At 42.7% G+C, this 24,672-nt stretch overlaps 1 long non-coding RNA gene across 1 annotated transcript in view; it reads right to left on the reverse strand.

The window, feature by feature from the left end:
* The window catches only part of LOC147027145 (uncharacterized), a 121,987-nt gene that overhangs the window by 30,519 nt on the left and 66,796 nt on the right, over positions 1-24,672 (reverse strand). The window contains exon 3 of the long non-coding RNA XR_015058702.1: positions 16,653-16,705. This is a non-coding gene — a long non-coding RNA (uncharacterized LOC147027145). The remainder of the gene's footprint in view (positions 1-16,652; positions 16,706-24,672) is intronic.

Below are 24,672 nucleotides of genomic sequence, written 5' to 3' on the forward strand. Positions count from 1 at the left end.
AGCGTTTTACGGTGGCCGGAGTGCAAATCCTGCCACCAATTCCTTATAAAAAAGTAACCCAACTGCAGGAGGACGTCTGCAGACACAGTTGGGCACTAGATATGGATGGCCGTTGGATCACAAGGAGCTCCTCCGCCCTTTGACAGGTTTTGTTTTTAATCCTGTGGGTGTCCATATCCAAACACCCTCCTCACCAGAAAACCTGGTGGTGGAGATGGTTTATTCACCGAGAACCCGACCATGGAACAGGTTAGTACAGGTTTCCATGGTACCTGTAGCAGGTCACAGATCTAACCAGACCTGACACCGACCTGACACAGTGTCTTTGCGCCAGTACTCCAGGGACCTCCGTCTGGCCATTCCCCAGGCAGATTCCTGGCCCATCCCCATTTCCTTGAGATGCTGATCAACCTGCTGCAAACACGAGGCACGTGGTTGGCCCATTGGCCTCCTCCAATCACAAGACTCCCTCGCTGCGAGAATCTGGTGAGCAGGATCAGCATCAGGAAAACGAGCCACATGTCCATACTGCTGCACTGACGTTCACGGACTATGCAGGTACCAAATCTCATTTGAGTCTCTCTCAGCAACCGCTCGTTGGACAAAAACTCTGACCAGAGATAGCCATGGATTCTCCGAGGAGACCTGGTACCAAAGGTATCAAGTCTCTGTCTCAGATCCTTGGTCAGAATCCAAGTCGCACATCCATAGAGCAAGAATGGAAGCACCAAGGACATGAAGACTCGGACTTTCAGCCTCCCGCACAGGTACCGGCAGCAACACACCCCATATTCAGACATCAGATTGATCAGTTTTGGTAGCACCCCACCAAGACCAAGAATCCTCCAGAGGGCATCCCGATTCACTGAATCGAACACTTTACAGAGATCAACATAGGCCGCAAGCAGCCCCTGCCGAAACTCTCGTCTGCGTTCGGTGAGGACACGAAGAGCAAGGATACGGTCAATCCTTGACCTCTTTGGTGTAAAGCCTGACTGCTCTGGACGCTGGTGCTCAAGCAGATGGTGGTGAACCCTATCAAGAATTATCCAAGCAAAGACCTTGCCCGGCACTGAGAGCAGCATCGCCCCTCGGTAGTTGTTGCTGTCTTGGCGATCACCCTTCCCTTTCCAGAGAGGAACAACAATGCTCCTCTTCAAGTCAGTTGGGATGATGCCTGTGTTCCAGGCAGAGCAAAGAACTGCATGCAACAACGCGAGTGCAGCATTTCCACCAGCCTTGAGAAGTTCAGTATGGATGCCACAGATCCCGAGAGCATTAACCCATTTTAACCAGTTCACCACAGACAGTGATTCAACAAACGAAGGTGGACCACAGTTGATTGGAGGGTCAGTAATAGGGATTGTAACACCCCTGACTTTCAACTCGACAGCTGGTGGATCAGCCTGGTGCAACCGCTCAAAGTTACCGGCCAAGCGGGTCTTCACTTCGGACTCCTCTGTCAAGAGCCTACCACCCTCTGCTCTAACTGCAGTACACTAAGGGATGGGATTGGATGAACGCAATGCGCGGATTCCCCTGTAGGCAGGACGAGAATCACTTGACCACATATGATGCTCTTCCCCCTCACAGATTCCTCGCACAAAGGCCTCCTTGTCCACCTTTAGCAAACATCCAGTTATACGCCTCAGCTCCCTGAACAGCTCAGCTCTGCCATTCATCCTGGCCCTGTGACTGGTCAATGGTATCCAGTGTCCCTTGAGAGACAAAATTCTTCTTCGCCCTCCAGTGAGTTCCAAGACATCCACCGGCAATATTAAGGACGGTGGTGTTGAAGGCACTTCACAACTCTTCAGGATCTCGCAAAGCACCCAGACCCCCCCAAATCTCCACTCAGCCTGTTCGTAAAATCCTCAGCTACCCTCTCATCCTTGAGCTTGCCAACATCCAGCCTCGGCTGAGATGGTAACATTATCCTGGATTTAAGGTGCAACTTAAGAGTTGCTACAACAAGCCTGTGGTCAATATTGAGGAACTGAGCACTCCGGTCGACCCTGCAGTCCTGGATCATCCTCCAGTGACCGTCAATGAGGACATGGTCAATCTCCTTTGCCACACCACCAGCGTTGGAATACCAAGTCCATCGATGAGCTTCTGGGTGCTGAGACCATGAACCAGCCACCCTCAGTGCATGACTTCTTGCAAAGTCAAGGAATTTAGAGCTATTCAGTTTCACAGTTGCAAACCCATGGGGACCAACACACGTCTTATAACCCTATCAGTTCCAGTTGATGCACTGAAATCCCTCAAGACTTGAAGAGTATCTCACCTTGGACACTGATCAACCACAGACTCGAGCGTAGCACAGAATGCATCCTTCATGGTGAGATCACTCGCCTCAGTCGGAGCATAAACAAAGACCAGGGAAATGACACTGAAGGAATGATGAATACTTCGTCTCATAATACGCTCGTTGACTGGTGTTACCTCAATTATCATTGGAGTCAGCTTATTGGACACAGCTTCAGCAACTTCTTGAGCATGGTAACCATCAGAGCGACCAGACCAATAGTAGGTGTAACCACCCGCCATGATCTCGCCACTATCCGGTCTCCGAACCTCAGAGAGTGCTGCAATATCGATGTCCAAACGCTTGAGCTCAGATAACAGAGACAGGTGATCATCCTCTCTTCGGGATAGGACATTCCAGGCACCCAACCGAAGGGACCGCCTCAGGTTAACCCAAGGAGACTGCCGTCTGGTGGACGACACTTCAGTTCCACTCCGCCACACTCTCCCACAATCTGACCCGAGAATGTTTCCTCGTGGTTTCCCTCCTATCATCAAAGATTGGGGGTCCCGAAGGCTTTGCCCAAATCCCATCATCCGGTGAGCTGCCCTGCGAAGGGAAGCTGCACAGGAGGTACTCCCACGGAGTGGGTTTTCAGATATTTTTCTGCTTCAAGAATATTTTGCGGAATGAAGGGTTTTACGGTGGCTGGAGTGCATATCCTGCCACCAACCTCCTAATAAGAAGTAACCCATCTGCAGGACAATGTCCGCAGACACAGTTGGGCATTAGATATGGATGGCCGTTGGCTCACAAGGAGCTCCTCCGCCCTTTGACAGGTTTTGTTTATAATCCTGCTCGGTGTCCATATCCAAACACCCTCCTTACCAGAAAACCTGGTGGGGAGATGGTTCAGTCACCGACAACCCGACCATGGAACAGGTTCGTGCAGCTTTACATGATACCTGTAGTTAGTCACAGATCTGATCTGGCCTGACCTAACAATAACTTGTCATTTTTAATCATTAGAATCACCCTTTAGAAACCATTAGAATCACCCTTTAGAATCACCCTTGAGAATCACCCTTTAGCATTACCCTTTTAAAATACCTTTGAGAACTCACCTTTAGTACCCTAAAAAATACGCTTTTGAATGATCATTTAGAACCCTTTAGAATTAGCCTGAAGAATAATTATCATTTGGAACCCTTTTGAGTTTCGAGTGACTTGCGGGCCCGTTGGTCCATTGGAGCAATTTTTCATTGGTCTTCAAGGCCTTGATGCATACCTGCCTGCTGTGCTGCTTGAGCATTGGTTTGCCTTTCACCAAGCCCAGTCTGCTTGGGCCAGGGTGGACATTATACATTCGGTATTGTTTTTTGCCAATTTAATGATAATACTATTATTATTGTTCATATTATTTGTAGTAATGTGTGGTTTGTTACAATATAATTATTTTTGTTATGACTTGGCAATTTTTTTATGATTATTATGTGTGTGTGTGTGTGTGTGTTTGTGTGCGTGTGCGTGTGCGTGTGTGTGTGTGTGTGTGTGTGTGTGTGTGTGTGTGTGTGTGTGTGTGTGTGTGTGTGTGTGTGTTCGTGCGTGTGCGTGTGTGTGTTTTTGTCTGTCCGCTCGCCTCCAACCCAAACCACTCAACAGATCGTTCTGAATTTTTAAAGAGATGAAGGTCACCGACTCTGTGACGGTCACGCATTGAAGTTTTGTAAAATTTGGCAGACCAAAACAGATCGACATAGGTCATGGGACAAGAAGCCAATTTGAGCCAAATTTTCCAAAATCCTCAAATTTCATCCGATTGACTTGAAATTTGAACAGTATTTGCATATTAGGCCATTGAATTCAACCCCCGACTACGTTTGAGGTTATCATAGTTCAAAAGGTCAACATAGGCCACGAGGTCAACCCAAAATGGGCCAAGTTTTAAAATTGTCTCTGAAATTGTCATTTTTCATCCGATTGATTTGATATTTGAAGACCATTTGCACATAAGGACGTTGAATTCAACCACCTATTCATTTTTAGATCAACTTAGGCCAAAAGTCAGGTCAGGTCAGATCTGTGACCTGCTACAGGTACCATGTAAACCTGTACTAACCTGTTTCATGGTCGGGTTGTCGGCGACTAAACCGTCTCCCCCACCAGGTTTTCTGGTGAGGAGGGTGTTTGGATATGGACACCCAGCAGGATTAAAAACAAAACCTGTCAAAGGGCGGAGGAGCTCCTTGTGAGCCAACGGCCATCCATATCTAGTGCCCAACTGTGTCTGCGCACGTCCTCCTGCAGTTGGGTTACTTTTTTATTAGGAGGGTGGTGGCAGGATTTGCACTCCGGCCACTGTTAAACCCTTCATTCCGCAAAACACACAAACGCAAAAAAATCTGAAAACCCACTCCGTGGGAGTACCTCCTGTGCAGCTTCCCTTCGCAGGGCAGCTCACCGGATGACGGGATTGGGGCAAAGCCTTCGGGACCCCCAATCTTTGATGAAAGGAGGGAAACAATGGGGTAACTCCCTGGGTCAGATTGCGGGAGAGTGTGTCGGAGTGGTGCTGAGGTGTCGTCCAACAGACAGCGGTCTCCTTGGGTTAACCTGAGGCGGTCCCTTCGGGTGGGTGCCTGGAATGTCCTATCCCTAAGAGTAGATAATCACCTGTCTCTGTTATCATCTGAGCTCAAGCATTGGACATCGGTATTGCAGCACTCTCTGACGTTCGGAGACCGGATTGCGGCGAGATAATGGTGGGTGGTTACACCTACTATTGGTCTGGTCGCTCTGATGGTTACCATACCCAAGGAGTTGCTGTAGCTGTGTCCAATAAGCTGACCCCAATGATAATTGAGGTAACACCGGTCAACGAGCGTATTATGAGATTAAGGATTCGTCACTCCTTAGGTGTCATTTCCCTGGTCTCTGTTTATGCTCCGACTGAGGCGAGTGACCTCACCGTGAAGGATGCATTCTACGCCACACTCGAGTCTGTGGTTGATCAGTGCCCCAGACGAGATACACTTCTAGTCGTGGGGGATTTCAATGCATCGACTGGAACTGATAGGGATGGTTATGAGACGTGTGTTGGTCCCCATGGGTCAGGAACTATAAATGAGAATAGCACTAAGTTCCTTGACTTTGCAAGAAGTCATGGACTTTGGGTGGCTGGTTCATGGTTTCAGCACCCAAAAGCTCATCGCTGGACTTGGTATTCCAACGCTGGCGGTGTGGCAAAGGAGATTGACCAGGTCCTCGTTGACGGTCGCTGGAGGATGATCCAGAACTGCAGGGTCTACCGGAGCGCTCAGTTCCTCAATACTGACCACCGGCTTGTTGTAGCAACTCCAAAGCTGCACCTTAAATCCTGGAGAATGGTACCATCCCGGCCTAGGCTGGATGTTGGCAAGCTCAAAGATGAGAGAGTAGCTGAGGAGTTTGCGAACAGCCTGATTGGACATTTGGGGTGTCTGGGTGCTTTGGGGAGTCCTGAAGAGTTATGGATTACCTTCAAGACCACCATCCTTGATGTTGCCGGTGGATGTCTTGGAACTCACCGCAGGACAAAGAAGAATTTTCTCTCTCAAGGCACACTGGATACAATTGACCAGAGTCGCAGGGCCAGGCTGAATGGCAGAGCTGAGCTGTTCAGGTAGCTGAGGCGTAAAACTGTATGTGCACTCAGGGTGGACAAAGAGGCCTATGTGCGAGGAATCTGTGAGGGGGTAGAGCATCACCTGTGGACAGGTGATTCTCGTCCCGCTTACAGGGGAATTCGCGCATTGCGTTCATCCAAGCCCATCCCTCGGAGCACTGCAGTTCGAGCAGAGAGGGGTCAGCTCTTAACAGAGGAGTCTGAAGTGAAGGCCCGCTGGGCCGGTTACTTTGAGCGGTTGTACGAGGCTGATCCACCAGCTGTCGAGTTGGACGTCAATGGTGTTACAATCCCTGTTGCTGACCCTCCAATCAATTGTGGTCCACCTTCGCTTGTGGAAACACGGGCTGCGGTGAACCGGTTGAAACAGGGTAAAGCTCCAGGGATCTGTGGCATCCATGCTGAACTTCTCAAGGCTGGTGGAAATGCTGCACTCGTGTCGTTGCATGCAGTTTTGTGCTCTGCCTGGAACACAGGCATCATCCCAACTGATTGGAAGATGGGCCTTGTTGTCCCTCTCTGGAAAGGGAAGGGTGATCGCCAAGACTGCAACAACTACCAAGGGGTGACGATGCTCTCAGCGCCGAGCAAGGTCTTTGCTTGGGTAATTCTTGATTGGGTTCGCCACCATCTGCTTGAGCAACAGCGTCTAGAGCAGTCAGGCTTTACACCTAAAATGTCAACGATTGACCGTATCATTGCTCTTCGTTTCCTCACCGACCGCAGACGAGAATTTCGGCAGAGGCTGCTTGCAGCCTATGTTTATCTCTGTAAAGCGTTCGATTCAGTGAATCGGGATGTCCTCTGGAGGATTCTTGGTCTTCGTGGGGTGCCACCAAAACTGATCGATCTGATGTCTGAACTCTACTCTGGTACTGAGAGTGCTGTGAAGTGTGGTGGTACCACCTCTGACTTATTTCCAGTTGTTACTGGAGTTCGTAGACATGGAGGTAAACATAGGCCAACAGCTCAACATAGACTGAAATGTCAACATAGGCCAAATTTTCTAAAATCCTCAATTTTCATCCGATTGACTTGAAATTTGAACACGATTTGCATATCGAGTGAATGAATTCAACCACCTATTAATTTTGAGGTAAACATAGACTAATAGGTCAAAATAGGCCAAAAGGTCAATTTGGGCCAAATTTTCTTAATCCTCAATTGTATCCAATTGAGTTGAAATTTGAAAAGGGTTTACAATTCAGGTCACTGAATTTAACCACCTATTCTTTTTGAGGTAAACATAGGCCAAAAGGTGAAAATAGGCCAAAAGGCCAATTTGGGCCAACTTTTCTAAAATCCTCAATCTTCATCCGATTGATTTGAAATTTGAAGAGCATTTTCATTTCAGGTCACTGAATTCTACTACCAATTAATTTTAAGGTCAAAAGGTCAACACAGGGCTAATTTCTAAAATTGATAGGGCCAAAAACTAAATATTTCGCTATATCGCAAAAAGTTGTGGATGAGTTATGAGAAAACAAGTTGGATGAGTTGGATAGGTGAAAAGAACAATCGGATTGGATTTTGATTCGGATCCAGCCCATCAGTGAGATACAAAAGGTAAACTGTTCCACCTGGCAGAGGTATGTGCTCTACCGAGTGCAATTCTACTTTGTGCTGTTTTTGCCAAGTTGTCAAATCTATGAGTGATTTTTCATTTATTTTGTAAATGGAATGCCATGCCATGGAAGGACCTATTAAGCTGCCCCATACACCTTAACATGGCGTGCATTTAAAACATGGGAATTCTTCCGGGTTCTTTGTAGTTAATTAGCCTAATCAACTCAGGAGATCATGACGATCATTTTGGTACATTACATTCCACATCAGAATACTACAGTATAACTCCATTTGGCTCTTTTTGTTCCTCAGAATCTTTTGGGTGATCTCGGAGTGGCAACCTGTCCAGGATTGTGCCCAATAGCCCAGAAGACTGCTTCAGCAGCACTGACGCTCTGTACAGAGTATGGTCCCAATGGATATATGTATGGTCTTTTGGGTCCTTGGGGTATTTTGAGTCCTCTGGGTCTTTTCGGTCCTCGGGGACTTTGGGTATTTTGGATCTTCGGGGACTTTTGGGTCTTCGGGTTCTTTGGTATCTTTTGAGTCCTCGGGTCTTTTAGTCCTCGGGAACTTTTGGGTCAGCTGGATGTTTTGGGTATTTTGGGTCTTAAGTGTCATGGGAGTGTTAAACACACACACAAACACACACTGGTCCATGGATTATGGGAAGGATACAAATGATATGATTCTCAAAAATAGAACTTTGGGTTGTCCTTTGGTGCTCTCATGTGAGAATACAGCACATGAATCCAGAAATCTACACACTGTGTTTATTTGTACATTGTCTTGTCGTGTTCTTGTAAAAAAAAAAAATATATATATATATATATATATATATATATATTTATATATATATATATATATATATATATATATATATATATATATATATATATATATATATATATATATATATATATATATATATATATATATATATATATATATATATATATATATACATATACATACAGTACAGTGTTTGGAAACATGACCGAGGCTCATGGAAGTGCTGAAGCAGAATGTAAGGGAACAAAATGGAAATTGAGAAACACCAACAGCAGACAGTGTAGAAGAGAGAGAGAGAGAGAGAGGAGAGAGAGAGAGAGAGAGAGAGAGAGAGAGAGAGAGAGAGAGAGGAGAGAGAGAGAGAGAGAGAGAGAGAGAGAGAGAGAGAGAGAGAGAGAGAGAGAGAATGAGATCAAGCAGAGTGGGAGGAGGACACATGGGGGTGACAAGGCTTTAAAATTACCCTTTAGAAAAAATACCAAAGGTCAAAGGGGTCTCAGTGGACTAAAGAGTCAAAATGGTCCATTTTTCAAAGAAACACTATTTTAGAAAGGTTCTTCTTCTTCTTCATTTTTTTTATGGACAGATGGACAGAAATAGTCAAATATTGAAGTGGCATCACCACTTAAAAATGAAAGTGAATGCAAAAATGAACTAGACGGTATTCATAGAATACTTACCCCGCATAGTCTTGAGAAGGACTTGGGACACTTTTTTGATGCGGCAAATTTGTCATTGCATCTATCTACACGTCCCAAGTAAATGTGTACAAATTATACTTTGAAAATTCTGCTTTCGACTACATTCACAAGCTTTTAGAAAGTAGCTTTTATTTGCGAGTGTTTTCGTAACTGCCAAGGCTAATAAAGACGTCGGAATAGATGGATAAAGTATAAATCAGACTGTTAAAATGGCGAATTGTACTTCTTCTTCCTCTTCTTCTCTTCTTCACATTTTTCACCAGCCCAGCACAATAAAAGCTGAAGTGATCAAATTTCTTACAGGAGGAAGTGGCATTGTCTCTGGGAATTAGGCTTTGTTTCATTCACGATGTAAGTTCTGATGGAGGGTGCATCATCCAAGATATATGTGCTGCATCAAAAGGTCATGTACCATGCGGTAAAGTTTCAATTTCCTCTGTTGAACGGTTTTCGATGTACACTCGAAACAAAATGCAGACAAAGATTATTATAATTTTTGTATGCAGCCTGTGGCTGCTGGTTGCATCATTGCTGGGAACACAGCTGTGTCACTAATGCAGTGCCCCCATCACCAGTAAGCTGGGACTCATTTTGACAACTTCAGAAGGACAACAGGCTGAGTCAACCCACCTGGTGTGGTGCAGCGGCACAACAGGGGCTCAAACTCAATACCCTAAGATGTTAATCCAGCCACCCTAACCGTTAAGCCAACACCAGGCATAAACTAAAATATATACTGTAGGTGGAAAAGGAAGAGTTAAGACTGGATCAACTGTGAGCATTGACGTGATTGCTCATCCTCTATTATAACTTACAAGCCAGTGAAACTAATCAGCAAGTTCTCAATTATTAATATATGACAGAAAACGCTTTAAGAAGAAGGCTCATTGGAATTCTTCAGAGACAACACCTCAGTGGACATGATCTCGGAAAATTGAGTGCTGTGCCCGAGCAAGGCACCTCCCAGTGACAGGTTTGTGGCGTTCTTCGTGGGAGGAAAAACTTGTTCTTGGAAAGACCGACCGAGAGCACAAGTTGAATGTTGGTGATAGGAAAAGATCAACCATCCACAAGAAGTGGATTTCTTAAGTGTAGGCATTTGCAGGATAGGTTTACAACTACTCTTGCCTGGCCATGAGACCAACCATACAGTATTTGACAAATGCAATTTGTCACAGAATTTGCGAACTGGCACACACTCATAACAACCACTATTGTGCATCACAATGACTATAATACAACATAGACTGAGGATAGCCAGTGCACATAATCAAATGCATGACACTTGATGATTAAGGGAAGTGCTCTTGACAGAAAATGTTGTTGTGGTTTTGGAAAGACCCTGGGTTGTCGCACTCAACACATAAAGGATCCCTCATTTAAATATTTCTGCAGTAATTTTGTTTAATTATGTTACCCTTCCCCTCATATCAGGGACAGGGAGATGCGTTGTGCGAGTATAGCACAGCAGCTTCAATCCCTCTCCCATCTTTGTAATTCTCCTCTCTCAAAAATCTCTATCCCTTCTAATCCCTCTCCCCATCCCTCTTAAACCTCTCCTTCCCTACACTTTCCTACAGTGCAGCCATACACACAAAGCAACATGCACACATTACATTATAGACACACACATTAAATTATATTCAAAGCCATTCTGCTGCTGACTGGGTCCTCTGTGTTGTGCCATATTAGAACTACCATCACCATTCACCACCCTGCAAGGCCACGCCAGTATTATCTGTGTTATCCACACTGTGCTAGTTCAGTGCTCCCACTGAGGGAAACCATGAAGGAAGCAAGGACCAGGATGTTCTGCGGTGAGGAAAATTGCATGACCGACCCTCTAAGCAGCGACAGGGAAGAAAAGGGCCATGGGCATACCAATGAGAAAGCGGCAAGCGAGGGTCTGAGTGCTGCATTGACCTTCACTCCCAAAAGTCATGCCTTGCCCAGGAAGTATATAAACCAGAGATTTCTAGATATCGCTGCTGTTTCACACCTGAGCTGCTTCCTGTCTGAGGAATGGTACGAGTTGAGCTGCACGACCAGAACGAACTTCCATGAGGGCGAATCTCTGCGAGACGAGCAGCCTGGTGCCAAGACAGAGAAAGTGGACAGGCAGCACAAGTTCCTTCAACACTGATTTATACGATCTTTCCTTGCTATCTCTACTTCTATTTTGTCCACTTGAGACATAAAATTGCTCAACGGTTGCCTCTTGATCCGTCATGGCACAGAGTATCAATGACTACCCCTTGAACCATCCAGGCGGAGTTACTGATTCATGCCCACAGTTTCCTCTTGCGCACACACTGCAAACACTTGCACCTCTGTTGACATGCTGCACCACACCATCCTCATTCCCTTCCTCCTCCCTTTCCTCCCATCCCTTCACGTTGGGACCCTTGTGGGCCATCCGGCTCACATGCAGGAGAGAAAGGGGTCAAAAATACTCCCCGATTCTTCTTCCTCCTCTCTCTGTACCCCTTGTTTAAATTTCCTGCTGGAATGAGGCACACCTATGTTGTATTTTTTGTGTTAAAGCTGAATGATTCAGGGATTATTTACATGCTTGGGGTTGAGATTGTTTCTATGTGACACTGCATCTATGTAAATATGTGCCTTTGTTAAACCAATATATACTTTCCAAGCCTGCTCAATCATCTGTTTCCTCCATTGGTTAGTGTGTAATAAGTAGACAGGAGGTTGTACCCCCACCAATTTGCCATGTTAGACTCGCTGATGTCTCCCTTACAGTTCTGCTCGGCCATACCTAATTAATTTCTAACAGTGGGGCATTGATAGTACGGTTTCCCCATCTGAGATAACTAAACCACCAGTAAGGTAACGTGAGACTTGGGGCACGAGGACCCTACCATATTTATTTGTTTCAGACGGCGTCCATGGTTGCTTAGCAACCCGTCATGCTGTGGAGTTATCTGCGGCTCGTCAGCTTCAAAGGTCAGGAAGCAGGTCTGAGAGAGGCCACTCATGACCTGGCTGGCAAAACCATATAATAACAATATGTTTTTAGATTTTCAAAATGGCAAAAAAGAAAAAATGGATTTTCAAAACCGTAACAATATGTTTTAAGATTTTAAAAAACAAGCTCAAATGAGATAAGATCCTCGTCCTCTTAATGATAACGTCATAAAAACGAATATGACGTCATTGTGATGTATCAGGTTTGCGATAAATTATCTGTGCTACTGCCCGGCTTGATTCCCGCAAACAAAATTCAAACAGCTTGCCGAGTTTTGGAGATAATGGTATAGGCGATTTCCATTAGCGGCGACATTATGATGTCAACTTTTTTTCTAGGAAGAATTTCCAAAATCGGAGATGGTTACTGCCTGCACGTGGGCTTTCTGCATATACATGGCAAGTTTCACGAAGAAACGATGAAAACTCTGGGTTGTGAAACAAAAAATGTCAAAAAATAGGAATGACGTCATAAAAATTGATATGTCGTCATAGTGATGTATCATATGTGCGGTAATTCATCTCTGCTAATGCCCTGTTCAATTCCCACAAACAGAATTCAAAAAGCTTGCCCAGTTTCGGAGATAATTTGTTACGCGATTTCCATTAGCGGAGATATTTTGACATCATAACTTTTTTTCTAGGACGAATTTTCAAAATCGGAGATGGTTACTGTCTGCACAGGGTATATATATATATATATATATATATATATATATATATATATATATATATATATATATATATATATATATATATATATATATATATATATATATATATATATATATATATATATATATATATATATATATATATATATATATATATATATATATATATATATATATATATATATATATATATATATATATATATATATATATATATATATATATATATATATATATATATATATATATATATATATATATATATATATATATATATATATATATATATATATATATATATATATATATATATATATATATATATATATATATATATATATATATATATATATATATATATATATATATATATATATATATATATATATATATATATATATATATATATATATATATATATATATATATATATATATATATATATATATATATATATATATATATATATATATATATATATATATATATATATATATATATATATATATATATATATATATATGTATATATATATATATATATATATATATATATATATATATATATATAAATATATATATATATATATATATATATATATATATATATATATATATATATATATATATATATATATATATATATGCCAAGCTTCAGGAAGTTTCGATGAAAACTGTAGGCTGTGAAACAAAAAAGTCCACAAGAAGAAGATGAAGAACAACAATGTGAGTAAGACTTCGAGATCCTCCACGAGGATCTAAAAACAGGTGATGAGATGTGGTGGGGAAAGAATGCATGCATGACTCGTGTTGTTATCTCCAAGAGAAGCACCTGCTCCCTTTGGAAGCAGGGGGATGGGGGGAGGCAGTGTGTTGGGGATGGTGGGAGAAGTGTAGCAAATATATATTTGTGCTGTGGTTAATAATTCCCCGTCAGTAGTGAACCACTTGCACTGTAGTATGTGTACAGGCGAAAACCGTAACTCATCTCCCCTCCCTTCTCGCAGGGAGATACGTGTCGTGGCAAGCATGGAAAAACAGACTGATGCGAGGCCCACAAAAGTGAACACCATACGCGGTGGTTGCCTTTTGTTTGACCATTGACACAGAGAGTTCAAATTCATCAAAATGAGTAGGCCATTGTTGTGCCCTGGGTACTACCAACACGTATGCAATTTATTAAGCCTCCCCCAATAGCATAGGGGAAGGCTTATTGCTGTTGTTGCGTGTGTTTCTACAATTGGCACCCACAATTTCCAATGGTACCCCAGGGTTTCTTCGATTCCAAGGAGTACTAAACCAGCATTTGGAAAGAATTTTTTTCTTCCTGCACTCTAAATTTCCAAACTGTATTGCAGAGCCGGCTTGGACTTTCGGAATGAAATTTTGCATCGATAATGCAAACATAAAGAACTAGTGAGGTACCCGTGCTAGGGATTGGTGGGAGCCCAAAAGCAAACAGACAATTCGGAAATGGCGAATGTCAAACCATGAACTAATAAATTCCACATTCCTGTGCCACCTTCAGTCGAATGTCAGGCATGGGCAGTAGGGTGGAGTGAAATATAAGAATATGCAGGATGCCTTTGGAATAGTTTGTAAAAGATGTAGAACCCACTAATGACTCATCATGCAAAATTATAATCATTTCAGACAATGACTTCAGGTAGCCCAACTCACTCAAAATATTTATAACTTTCGCGAAAATAAATATTTCAAGGGGGATAACTCCGAAACTACTTTTGCAATTTATATTGCCTGTGTTAATGATATTATACAACTATGCAGTTTGCATAATAATTTAATATCTGTGTTTTAAACAGTTTAAATATTTAATTAAAACTTTGATCATGTAGCATAATATTACACCAGAAATTAATATAAATAATGTGGCAGATGAGCCCATTATATTGTAATTATTGCAAGCAATGGAAAATTCCTGGCATAGTTTACCAGCTTGTCTTTGCCAACCCATAGGACCCTCTCTCATGTGGTTGCTAGGCAACATGGGCATGGCATGTGTTTTATTGTCTTATGATAAGACATTGAGTACACATTGTGACAGTGTAACATGCTGTGTGTTGCGTGCATCTCACAATGTAGTGCTGTATTCGCGTAGTAACAATGCTGCTTTTGAATTGATCTATATTCATCTGCATTCTGCAAGTATTATGGTAAGCTGTAATATTATACTGTAGAGATAAATATATATTCTACCTATTCTATTATAACCGATAATTAGTGATGAAGACTAAAGGCGCTGTCACACCTTGACGATTTAGCCAGCGTATGCCGACTTATGAAAAATTTGTCTAAAACGCTGGCACACGTCGAATACATTATGGGTAAGTTTTGTATACGTTAAGAGCACGCTGAAAAACACTGCCATACATCGTAGTACACTGGCCTTCATCGTTGTACTTTGCGGTTGTCCTCAAATTTTAGCATGCTTGAAATTTTACGACGTTTGTCAGCGTATGACTCACACATTCCGCTACGCTGGCCATAAGTTGTAGTCACGTTATGCGATTGTTGACACATGTCAACACACGTTACTTGTAAGTTACTCATAAGTTGAAACACGTCGAGGTAATGATTAGCCTACCCGAAACTTATTTATAACCTATGAGTAATGTGCTGTAGGCACGTTACACAACCGTTGACACACGTCGAGGCACGTTACTTGTAAGTTACTCATAAGTCGAAACACGTCGAGGTAATGCTTAGCGTACCCAAAACTAATTTCTAACCTATGAGTAACGTGCTTTGAACCTATGTGTAACGTACCTCCAATGCATATTGACGTATGTAGACGTATTTGATTGACGTCTTCCGGACGACCACAGAACTTACTGAACGTGTTTCTAATTTCCAGCTCCCATATAATGGCGTATTGGCAGCATTAAAAAAAACAAAAAACAACAATAACGCCCGATATTTCGTCACATGCCATTACGTCACGTCCGATTGCCTCTTCAGTTTGCTCATGTCTTATTCTTAATTCCTCCTCTGTGAATATTTTCTGTTTGAGGATATTGTCACGTCGACGTCGAAACTTAAAAGCAAATGTCTGAATATATTTTAAAATTTGTGATGGACTAAAAAAACAAAATAAAAAATAAAAACAACAACAACAACTGCAGATATTTCGTCACGTGCCTTCACGGAGCAAAGGAGAAAAAAAGAAAATGTGCCTTGACGGAGAAAATAAGTTTCGGGTTTGCTAAACATTACCTCGACGTTTTCGAATTATGAGTAACTTACAAGGAACTTGTGTCGACGTGTGTCAACGATCGCATATCGTGCCTACAACTTATTCCCAGCGTAGCGGAACGTGTGAGCCATACGGCGAGTACGTCGTAAAATTTTCAGCATGCTTGAAATTTCATGACGTACGAGACGTACCACGAAATATGACAGCATACTTCATCGTTTTTCAACGTGCTCCTAACGTATACACAACTTACCCATAACGTATTCGACATGTGCCAGCTTGGTTCGGCAAATTTTTCATAGGTCGGCATATGCTGGCTAAATCGTTAAGGTGTGACTGCATGGTTGACACTTTCAATTTTCAGGCGGTTATGATTTAAATCGGTGTGCGGCAGGTTTTTAACAGGCTATGCCACGAGTTCGTCGTCGATACGTGCAGCGTGCTATGCCTAAGTTAAACTATCGTTAGGCATAGGTTGTGAACACTGACAACATGCTAAGCATTCGTTGGTATGTTATCTTAATATACAGATAATATATATAAATATACAGATATATAATATATATAAATAAGACAACGAAACGTTCTGTGCTCGTTACTAATATGTTATGCATACGACCAACACGTTATGAATACGACCAAAACTTTTTTTTAAAAACATCAAAATTTCAGCGTACGCCAACGTTTTACATACATTTTTATACCTTGCCATTGCTGGCTATATCATCAAGGTGTGACAGCGCCTTAATATGCATTTTACGCAGTTATTTGTTACATTGTAGAATCGTAACAGTATCTTCATTCCTTACATTTCAGATGTCGAATCGTACCAAGGAGAGTGCGGCAAATTCGCCGGCAATGCCTACAAGGAAAAAGACAGCATGTGATATATTCGGTGCTCCAAGCAAGTTACCCTTGAATGTCCTTCCAACGTATAATGATGTGATGAAGTACTCTTTGAAAGTGAAGCAAGATCTGAAGTGTATGCAGAACAACAAAGACCCATCATTGAATGATATTATTGACATTGTCTGTAGTGACGTTGAAAGTTTGTGGAATAAGGCCTCTTTACCGACTGTACTTCATAAGCACGCAAAACAAATTCTCAAGGCATACTACTTGAAATACAGAAGTATTATTAAATCATATGGAGAGCGGAAGGAGCAGGAAAGCGTAAAAACCAAGGTTGATATATTTCTGAATGATTCACATAGACTTTTCAATATCTATACCTGCAAATGTGACAGTGCATGTTTATGCGAGAGAACGCGAAAGGTACCCACGAATGAAAAGCTCTTCCTCGAAGATCAATGCACATGTCATAAAATGATGATTGGCAGTACAGATGTTATCGAAACAAAGCATTTACAGACACAGAACAAGCACAAGGAGGCTGTAATCATGTGCGAACGAAAGCGAAAGCAACTGAACACTGAACAACTCGACCAGACAGAAGCCAGCAATTCAGAATATAGCCATAGTGAGACAGAAGATAAAGATGATATGCCGTCCATTTTCCCAAATACCCCAACACCAGCCAAGAAAAGGAAGATCAATCAGATGCGAATCAAGATACCATCCGTGGAAGAAGTATGTGACCGTTCTGGTGTTTCCGATCGGGCAGCTGCATCTCTCACAACGGCGCTATTGAAAGATATCAATGTCATCAGCTCCGAAGACACTACAGACGTGATTGATAGAAGTAAATTACGTAAAGAAAGAAACAAATCTCGTGACTTAGCAAAATAAGGCGCAGAGTCGAATATCTCTGGACTCTATTTCGACGGACGAAAAGACAAGACTGACCAACAGACACGAGGAAGATATGAACTATCACCTAGATTCGCCACAAGAAGAACACATCTGCATCATTACCAAGCCTGGATCTCTGTATTATGACCACGGAACTCCAGATGGAGGATCAAGCCAATCCATAAAAGACGCAATCGTAGAATGTTTGAAGAGGAGAAACGCGGATTTAAATAAACTCGATGCAATTGTTTGCAATGGTACGGCTGTGAATACAGGTAAATCGCGGGGAGTTATTCGGCTCATCGAGGAGTATATTACTTGACCTTTACAATGGTTTGTGTGTCTTCTGCATGCGAATGAACTGCCACTACGCCACCTGTTCCTAAAACTAGACGGATCTACCACTGGACCTACCAGCTTTTCTGGACCTATCAGCAAAGCCCTCCAGACTTGCACAACTCTTCCCGTAAAGACGTTCAAGGCCATTCATGAAGAACTACCGGAAATCAATCCCAAAGATCTAAGCACAGATCAAAACTATCTCTATGAGATGTGCCAGGCCGTGAGTAAGGGTGAATGCCAAATCGACCTATCTCTTCGTAAACCCGGAATCTTAAACCATTCACGATGGCTAACAACGGCGAACTGCCTCTTGCGTCTGTATGTCTCAACCGAGAAGCCATCGATAAACTTGGTTCATTTGGCCACATTCATCATGCGTGTGTATGCACCTATGTGGTTTGCCATCAAAAGCAAGCCACCATGCAAGGTCGGAGCTCCTCACGTGTTTAACATGATTCAGAAATCACGATACATGTCGCCTGCTCACAAGAAGATTATCGATCCGGTAATTCAGAGAAACGCGTACTTTGCGCACACCGAAAATCTTCTGCTGTGTATGGTGAGAGATGAAAGAGCACCCATACGCGAGTTGGCTCTGAGGAGAATATTGAAGGCACGGAAAGAGAAAGATGAGACAGATTGTTCGGTGCGGCAATTTGTTGTTCCCAAATTGAATGTTGATGCGAAGGATTACACGGAAATCGTAGAGTGGATGTCGTGTAAAGTGACGGAACCACCGATATTGCGGAACATGACGAATGATGAACTGTGGGCATTAATAAATGAAACTGAAATCTCATCAGTAGACTTTCAGCGTTACCCTTGCCATACACAAGCCGTAGAGCGCGGAATCAAACTCGTAACCAAGGGGTCAAAGTTAGTGTGCAGTGAGTCATCGAGAGACGGATTGATCAGAAATAGGCAAAACTCAAGGAATAAGATGGCAACGTTTAACACCAAGAAAGAATATAAAATGTGATTTTCTGACATTGACTGCATATTTGCTAATGGCAATGACTGTTTGATTAACTTTTATCAAGATAGTTTTATCTGAAATATCCATATTTGTTTATTTTACCATTTATGTCATATTTGAGAGACTTGTACCAGGAGAGACTTGTACATATATGTACCAGGCTGATCCCCCAGCTGTTGAGTTGGACGTCAAGGGTGTTACAATCCCTGTTGCTGACCCTCGAATCAACTGTGGTCCACCATCGCTTGTGGAAACACGGGCTGCGGTGAACCAGTTGAAACGGGGCAAAGCTCCAGGGATCTGTGGCATCCATGCTGAACTTCTCAAGGCTGGTGGAAATGCTGCACTCGCGTCGTTGCATGCAGTTTTGTGCTCTGCCTGGAACACAGGCATCATCCCAACTGACTGGAAGAGGGGCCTTGTTGTCCCTCTCTGGAAAGGGAAGGGTGATCGCCAAGACTGCAACAACTACCGAGGGGTGACGCTGCTCTCAGTGCCGGGCAAGGTCTTTGCTCGGATAATTCTTGATAGGGTTCGCCACCATCTGCTTGAGCACCAGCGTCCAGAGCAGTCAGGCTTTACACCAAAGAGGTCAACGATTGACCGTATCCTTGCTCTTCGTGTCCTCACTGAACGCAGACGAGAGTTTCGGCAGGGGCTGCTTGCAGCCTATGTTGATCTCTGTAAAGCGTTCGATTCAGTGAATCGGGATGTCCTCTGGAGGATTCTTGGTCTTCGTGGGGTGCCACCGAAACTGATCGATCTGATGTCTGAACTCTACTCTGGTACTGAGAGTGCTGTGAAGTGTGGTGGTACCGCCTCTGACTTATTTCCAGTTGTTACTGGAGTTCGTCAGGGATGTGTACTTGCCCCCACACTTTTCAGCACTTGTATGGACTGGATTTTTGGGAGGATGTCGGAGAGATCAAGTTGCGGTGCATCGTTTGGCAATGTCAAGATCTCGGACCTTGATTTTGCAGATGATGCAGTCATCTTTGCGGAGACTTTAGACATCCTCTTGGGGGCCCTCGAGGTGCTGAATGAGGAGTCGGAGCCGTTGGGATTACGGATTTCTTGGGTCAAAACAAAGATCCAGGCTTTCGGTGACATCTTGGATGCTGCTGTCCTGTCTGTGTCTGTTTGTGGTGAGGATGTTGAGGTCGTGGATAGATTCACTTACCTTGGCAGTGATATTCATGTCTCCGCAGGTTGTGAGCCGGAGGTCAATAGACGTCTGGGTCGGGCCTGGGGAGTCATGGATTCACTGGATCATGGGGTGTGGCGCTGCCGGTACCTGTGCGGGAGGACGAAAGTCCGAGTCTTCAGGTCCTTGGTACTTCCAGTCTTGCTCTATGGGTGCGAGACTTGGACTTTGACCAAGGATCTGAGACGGAGACTTAATTCCTTTGGTACCAGGTCTCTTCGGAGAATCCTTGGCTATCGCTGGTCGGATTTTGTGTCCAACGAGCGGTTGCTGAGAGAGACTCGGATGAGATTTGTTACCTGCATAGTCCGTGAGCGTCAGCTGCGGCTGTATGGACATGTGGCTCGTTTTCCTGACGCTGATCCTGCTCACCAGATTCTCTCAGCGAGGGAGTCTCATGAGTGGAGGAGGCCAGTGGGCCGACCACGTGCCTCATGGTTGCAGCAGGTTGACCATCATCTCAAGGAGATGGGGATGGGCCTGGCATCTGCCTGGGGGATGGCCAGACGGAGGCCCCTGGAGTACCGGCGGAAAGTGGACGCAGCGACGCGCTGTTCTGGCACATGCTCCCATACCTGACCTGAGAGACTTGGGCTACCTGAAGTCATTAAAGAAATTCAATAAAAATTTGGTATATCACTTATTATTATGTGTTACATCTTTTTAAAACTATTCCAGACAAAAAATATGAAAATTACAAAAAATATTCATTTTCACTCCACCCTAATGGGCAGCCAGTTCATGAATGACTTGGGCAAAAAACTTGCTGCAGCTGACCCGACCGGAATGTGGTCAGTAATCTTTCTATTCACGGGCAGTGGCGACGCTGCTCATGCCAAATCCATGAATGTGAGTGAAACATTACGGCATCTGATCGGTGCAAACTGTGAATCTCAATTGTAAAGATAAATTGCTGAAGCTGCGAATGTGCATACACTCAGATAAAGATCGGCGTCGTACAGGAGGAAACATTGCATGGGTGGAAACGTCGTACGGGAGGAAAAACAATTTTGTTGAGATATTACCGAAAAAGCGAATGTTTCCACATGTGGTGAACGATGAAACCATGAATGCCGAACCCATTAATGCAATTTACATACCGAGTGAGAGCAAGCATCATATGGGTGGAAAATCAAAATCATAATTGCATTGAGAAATTTATGAAACCTCCTACCCACCTTAGGATTGAAAAAAAGTGGCGTTGTTTGGGTGGAAACTCAAAATCACAATTGTATTGAGATATTACCGAATCAGTGAATGTTTGCTGTTGCATAATTTTGGAATCTGCGAATGCTGATCCCGTGACTGTGTTTCCATGTGGGGGGAGAGAGAAAGAGAGAGAAAGAGAGAAAGAGAGAAAGAGAGAAAGAGAGAAAGAGAGAAAGAGAGAAAGAGAGAAAGAGAGAAAGAGAGAAAGAGAGAAAGAGAGAAAGAGAGAAAGAGAGAAAGAGAGAAAGAGAGAAAGAGAGAAAGAGAGAAAGAGAGAAAGAGAGAAAGAGAGAAAGAGAGAGAGAGAGAGAGAGAGAGAGAGAGAGAGAGAGAGAGAGAGAGAGAGAGAGAGAGAGAGAGAGAGAGAGAGAGAGAGAAAGAGAAAGCAGTTTTGTATGGGTGGAAACTAAAAATGATAATTGTATTGAGAAAATTATTAAAACTCCCACCCACCTTTGGACACTCCCTGAGACCCCAAAAGGTTGCACAGAATGTTCTGAGGGAGTAGTTAATGGAAGGACGGTCAGACAGACGGACATACTCCTGCTTTATTATATAGATGCGGGGTTGAATAATTTTTTTTGACATTGACATTGACATCAAGGTCATGACCCAATTATAGACATTTTAGCATCGATTGGAACAAAATTGCCCTCCCTAGGTATCCAAGAGCAAGTCACATTATGCTTAATTTACATCATGAGATATTACCGAACAGTAAATGTTGGCACCTCTCTGAGTTAAAGGTCAAGGTCAATGTCGTGCGAAAAAATTAACACTTTTTTTTTGTGTCATCGCTCAAATTTGCCAATGCAGAATCTCAAAGACTGCTTTGTGTTCTTGCAACATAATAACGTATCTGCACTGCTGATGCGCACCTGATATTTTGATTTGTGTGCATGACCTAACGTTTTCGGATTATGACCTAATTAACAAAAGCAATTTTTATGCCTTCGCTGATGAAGTTGCCAAATGTTTTTGGGTTGTCCGTCCATCTGTCCATCCATACTAATCTTCTCTGTTTTCTCTGCAACCACTTATCCGATTAACACAAACTTTTTAGCATTGGTGCAATGACTTATGTGGAATGTTTTAATGATAATGATGATCTCATAGGTTATGTGGTGCAGCAGCCATGTTTGAAAAAAGGAAAAACTTTGGACCTGTCTCCAAAACCACTCCATGGAAAAGATTGAAACTTAGCACGTCAAGTACTGGGAAATGTGTGATTTTTTTTTGGATGATATCATTGGAGAAGGGAGGATATTGGGACCATAATCTGTGCAGAGTGTTGGTGCTGCTTAAGCAGTCTCCTTGGCTAATGGGCACAATCCTGGATGGGTCGCCACTCCAACACAGGATACCAGCATACTGGCACTCATTTTACCGACATCGGAAGGATGACAGGCCAAGTTAACCCCACCTGGTATTAATTCAACAGTTGAGCGGGATTTGAACTCAGGACCGAAGGATCCAAAGCCCGCCACCCTTACCATTAAGCCAACACCAGGCATATGATATCATAGGTGGCTTCATTGTGACATCATAATTGCATATGTCGATCACCTTATCCGATCAATATTCAAAAGTTTTGAGGGTCATCTTGGGCTAAATTATTTGGGAAAAAATTGATGATATCATCGGTCACATGATTCGGCAAACATTTGAAAAGAAATAAAAACCTTCCATAATCATCTTCTCTGGAAACCGCAAAACATATTGAGCCAAAACTTTACAGGTATGATGGCTTGCCCACGAGGAAAAAAAGTTCTCCACTTGTGATGTTATCGGTCACATGGTTTGGCAGCTATGATTTTTTTTTGAAGATTAAACTTTTAAAAATCTCCTTCGCTAGAACGGCTGGACTGATCGAGGGGAAACCTCACCCACATGTTTACCAAGCCTTGGGGACACCAGGGTGTTCACAAATAATGAATAGGTCACATGGTCTGGCAGCTATAATGGATTGAACCAAAATCTTTTGAAAAGTTATTTCTCTTGAACCGCTTCATCAATCAATGTGAAACTTCACAACTATGATCTCGTAGTTATGGGGAATATATATATATATATATATATATATATATATATATATATATATATATATATATATATATATATATATATATATATTTTAAATTTCAACCTGATTGGATGCATGGTCTGGCAGCCAGATTTATTTAATATTTTAAATCTGGGTTCAGGGATTTAACTCAAACTTGGTACAAGTATGTATAATAATGTCATAATGTGGGCAGAGGCATATCTGGCTATGTCACGATGTTGAAGAGAGCCCTTCTATCATAACTTTAATAGTTTTCCTCCTATTTTCATAATGTTGAGTTTTATGGATAAATTGTATATGGGAACACATTTTCTTAATCTACTCTTTCCCCCTAAATGGTGTAGGTCAAGGTCATATGGTGGTCTGAAAGAAAATATTGCCATCATTGGATCATGGGCCAAGGGTAAGTCATGTGCGATCGCCAAGGGTATGCCTACCCCGGTTGGGGTAAGCTTATCCTTGGCAATCACTTTTTGATCACAGATATCTCGTTTTATTATGCTCGAACAGGAACACAAACAACAAAGATCAAGGCTGTTTATTTATTACATCATAAAAAGTGCTGTTAGTGCATTATGTATAGATTATGGTCTTTAGAGGTATATTTTCAAACATGTGCAAGAATGCACATTATCCACAAAGGAAAACGAACAGGTGGGATTATCTTTGGTTGCTATGTGCTGTTGTGAATTATCCTGTCGATCTCTCATCAGCATCCCGATTGTTGACAATGCCATACCTATCGAACATCGATAAATAATATTGTGTACAGTTTTGGTCACCACGTCTGAGCAAGGACATAGTTTCCAATGGAGTGGGTTCAGCATAGGGCGATGAGATCGATTCTGGGGCTCGCTAGACTAAGCTCTGAAGAGTTGCTGAAAGAGACAGGACTTTGTACATTATTTCGGACCCTAGGTATCAAAAAGCTACATATATCGAACAACCTGTTTCAAACGGAGCACCTCGCCACCATCAGAGCATTTAAATTGCATCCGTTGTGGGAATAAATGTGAATTGTTGCTCCCATCCTGCCAGCCCGATGACAGAAGACACCATTTGCATTTTTGCCACCTGCATCCCGACCACGTTTAGCATCCCGTGCAGGCATGGATAACTTGCTAATCCATCAAAATGAGTAGGGCCATTGTTGTGTGCCAATGCCCTGGTCAATTTGTAGCACATGCATTGTTCTGTTCATGTAGATCTTAAAGGGATATGGATATTGTTCGATGAAGTTAATTAGAATAGGGTTAATACAAAGAATGAAAGTAAAATTAA

This window comes from Eptatretus burgeri, chromosome 5 (genome assembly GCF_056783735.1).
Source record: "Eptatretus burgeri isolate ZD-2024b chromosome 5, Ebu_testis_v1, whole genome shotgun sequence".
In the NCBI taxonomy this organism is placed as follows: Eukaryota; Metazoa; Chordata; class Myxini; order Myxiniformes; family Myxinidae; genus Eptatretus; species Eptatretus burgeri.